A 4,340-nucleotide genomic window follows, 5' to 3' on the forward strand; every position below is an offset into this window, starting at 1 on the left:
TTTTTCTATTATATACATATTTGGGAAAATTCTTAAATTTAAGTGAATGGATATTAGGCAAATATTTGTCCCATGCTATCCATTGATTCATGTATTCTTCGCTTTTAATTTAATTAAGCCTTAGAGTTTTCAAAACAATTTTTATTAAAAGATTTCAATTTTAGATTAACACAGTATATCATTATGGTAATCATTCATGTTTCTGGCATCTCATTAGTCTGAAAAAACATCTGAATTCACAATTTGAAGTCCATGCACATATGGCAGGGGAGACTCCATGATCATGATGGTGGCTCTCCCAGGGGGAGGCTCATCCCTTCACTTCTGATGTTTTGATCCTAGTATTTTCCTCAAAAAGAAGAAACTCAGCTACACAGTTTGTGGTGGTGGAGGACTGTGTCTCCATTTTCTTTTACTAATACTAATAATAAACAAAAACAAAATACAACCAAACATGCAAAAAAAAAAAAGCTGAAGTAGAGATTCCAATGAGCACAAACAATGTCTGCACCACCACAAAGCAGAAGGAAACGAATTACCATACTGAAGTCCACACAGTAAAACATGCTATGATTTTTCTTCTGCGAGTTTCTGGACCAGTTTTGTAATTTCAAATCAAATTTAAAATTTAAATTCTAGAATAGCTTGCTTCTTCATCTGGTGGTTGTTTTCAAAAACACCCATGATTCTTTGCGACTGCATTCACATGTTAAAATCAGCACCCAGCAAGGAGATGGCACCCATGGCTTAATTTTATTAGGTGTCGCCCATTTCATGGTTTGCTTCTGGAATTTACATGGTTTCCAAATGTTCATGCAAGAGTGTAGAATTAGTTTGAGTGATCTCAGTAAAATAATAAGAATGTTATTCGTTACATGTGTATATATATGCATATATGTACACACACATATTAAACTAGAGAGTCACTGATCCAACCATCCCCCACAGTCTATGTTAAATCTTTGACTTCATGCATTAATTCCTGAAGCCTGATTTTCAAAAATGATGATAAAGTATCTTTCCACAGAATTCATAGAAAATTGTACCTATAACACTTTTCTTTTTTGTTGTGCTTTTAAAATCCTTGTTCCTGCCTTGAGACTAACACCAAAACAAACCATTAAATTATGTACCAATTTTCTTGGTATTCATCAGAGGATTTGTTCAGAATTGTTTATATATTTTTGTTAATAATAAACCTTTGAACTTTATAATCTAGATATTTTCATGAAGATAGTTAAAGAATTATATTTTTAATATAGAGATGTAATCTTGAAAAAATTAAGTATATAAAACCCACAGTTATTTTATAGAACATTGTTACCATAGTTTTTAAGAAGCAAATTTTCTTAAAACAAAACCATAGATTTCAAACTACTTTTTCATTTTTACTTTACTTTTTTGAACTTTTTCTTTTATTCTTTGAGAGTGTCATAGATGAATATGATGTATTTTTCACCTATTTACTCACACATTCATTCAATATTTGCCAATCCCAGTATTGTTTTGTACTAGGTTCTATACTAGAAAGTAGGAAACAAAGCAAATAAAAGACACAGAGCTTTTCAGATCTGACAGGGAGAAAAAACTCACTAAAATCTTCTGGGGTGTGGCCTTCCGTATGAGAGTAAAAGTTGGTTAATGGATTGTGATGATTAACATTCCCTGTCAACATGAAAAGCAGCCTACAAGACACATCTCTGTTTATGGTGTGTTTGCAGAGAAATTTAACTTGAGAAAGCTAACCCACCCTCAGTTGGAACAGCACTAGTCCATGGGTTTGGGACTATGACTGAATAGAAGGGAAATAAAGCTAGAACATCCATTTACCTCTGAATCTGGACTGTGGACACAATGTGACCTCACATTTCCTCAGACTTGTCATTTCCCCATGGTGGACTGCATGTCTTTGTAAACTGTGAGCCAACACTTCTATTAGGATGTTCTTGTAGGATGTTTTGTCAGTGCTATGAGTAAAGTAACTAATATATCACTTCATTTTGGAGAATCAATGGGCTTTCTTGTAAAGTTAGAGTTCCAACTGTGTCCCTTCTGCTTCTACAGGTTCTGACATCTGCATCTGGAAGGATTGTCCATTACAGATGGAGGGCTTTTGATGCACAGGGATACCGTTGTAGTGAGCACTTGAAGCATGTGAAGATGAGGGATTTGACCTGGTGACAGCACAAGGTGGGCTGTGATTCTGGAAGAGCCATGAAGGCGGGGCAAAGGAAAGCACATAGGTTAGGAAAGATAAATCCTGACCATTTGCTCAGGCTTATTCACTCATTCACTTCATGTCCTTGTATAAGCTGGAAAGCCTAATTAATGAGCACCAGGATTCAACCAGAAGTAAGCTGTCACACATGCCCTCCAGGAAACTTTAGGAACAAGAGGTGGAGGCTTTTCTCCTTCCCACACTTGGATCCAGCACTGCTCTGAGCACCAGCCTGAGCTTTCTGCAGAGAAGTTTTGAAAGGGAGGAAGCAAGCAAGAAAAGATGAGACAGAGGTGACTCTTTATGGGGAGGAGCTACCAATGGGGACCGGACAGTGGACACAAATTAAACATCCAGGATCCAGAGCAAAACACTGAAAAATCTGTAACCATCTAGTCACAAGGTTGGCAAAACCTGCTTAACCTCCCAGAGGTCACATTCCTGAGCAAGGGATGGCTGAGGTGGTCCTATGCCCTGGAGTTTTGCAAAATGAAGCTTTACTGCAGACAGGCAGACAGGGTGCCCACTAGGATCTGTCTCCTGCATTTGGTGATGGTGGTGGGTTTTCAGCTACTCAGGAAAAGACAGGATTGGTCACTGTAATGCACTCATAAGCCTTGGTGGAACAGTCCATTCCTGGTACGCAGGTCCAGGTAGAATATTTGGATGATTGCCATCCATTATCAGCTAGAGAACTTTGGTTTCAATGAGCTCTCAAGGTCCTATTGTGTCCTATCCATGGCTGCACTCATATCCAGAAACCAGCTTGAACAATTTTGAGTGGCAGGGAGCTTTTCTATATGGTTGGTCTTCATTTTCTTTGATGAATCAAGAGTTTCACCTGGCAATCATACATATCCTTCTCTGTATGATATGACTCTAGCATATATGATTGCAGGAAGAATTATGAAAATTAGGAAATTTAAAATTCAAAGAGAGCTTTGTCTTTAATTAACTACATGTCCAAAATAAACTGCAAATATCCCTGTGCAGTTTAATTCTTTAATTTTTCAAAAGACATATCTATGTTTACTTTACATGTTTGAGTGTTTTGCCTGTATGTATGTCTGTGCACTATATACCTGTCGGTACCCATGGAGGCCAGAAAAGGGCATTGGATCCCCCAGAGTTTCAGAGTTGTGTGCCACCTGACTTAGGTGCTGAGAACTGAATCCAGATTTTGTGTGAGAAAAAGTACACTTAACCACTGTCCATCTCTCTAGCACCTATCCTTTGAAATTTTTTTTAAAGATTAATAATAGCACCATCTACCATGACTACATATTTCACCATACCTTGGAAGAATTCTACAGACTGTACAAATGCTGGAGTTCCTTTTTGGTAGTTTGATTTAATTTAGTACAAAATCAGAATAAAATGAGCTTTCCATGGGTCTGGCCACACCACAGCATGGAGGAAATGAGCAACCTTTGAGGAACTACAAGCCAAAGTGATCAAGGTTAATGCAAGATTAATTGTCCATCGCTCACCAGAAATCTTCTGCCAAATATGGCATGCACTGTAGCCAGGCTGAAAGCAGCCTTTCCTCACTAACTCAACTCATTTTCTGCTTGTCTCCTGGCAAGCACCTAAGCTATGAGCAAAAAAAATAAATAAATAAAATAAAATAAAATAATAAAATAAATAAATAAAATAAAATAAAAATCATTGTCTATGGCTAGAATAGTTTTGTTTCTAAGTGATTTTGCATCATGACCATTATCCAGGGCTTCCTGATAATATTGGTACAGGCAGAACAACTGGGAATTTTATCCAGGATAGAGTCATGATAGGCTCTGCAGCAGGCACTATGCAAGAACAAATCGTGTTCTGTTTCTTCCAGCTTCTCAATAGCAGGTGTTTCTCTGCCCGCTATTCTGATGAAAAAAAAAAATACTGAATTCCAACAGATGGAAGACTTTTTTATAGGGGAAATAGTCATAGCACAGAGAACTTTGAACCCTGTTCTTTGTAATGAAAAGTTAGAAATCCATCCAAAAGGATGCATATGTGCACATGGGTGCAGATGTTGGGATACTACACATTATATGAAAACTATACAGAAATGACTTTTGCTCACATGAGAGCAATGTGGACTACATTTACATAAATGTATATTTTT

General features: G+C 37.2%; 1 non-coding gene across 1 annotated transcript; it reads left to right on the top strand.

Annotated features, from left to right (window-relative positions):
• The first annotated feature begins 252 nt into the window (after window positions 1–252).
• Window positions 253–415, top strand: LOC114681880. The gene has a single exon (XR_003732957.1). It is a non-coding gene; the product is annotated as a U1 spliceosomal RNA (small nuclear RNA).
• The last annotated feature ends 3,925 nt before the right edge of the window (window positions 416–4,340 follow it).

The sequence above is a fragment of the Peromyscus leucopus genome, chromosome 5 (genome assembly GCF_004664715.2).
Source record: "Peromyscus leucopus breed LL Stock chromosome 5, UCI_PerLeu_2.1, whole genome shotgun sequence".
NCBI classification, from domain to species: Eukaryota; Metazoa; Chordata; class Mammalia; order Rodentia; family Cricetidae; genus Peromyscus; species Peromyscus leucopus.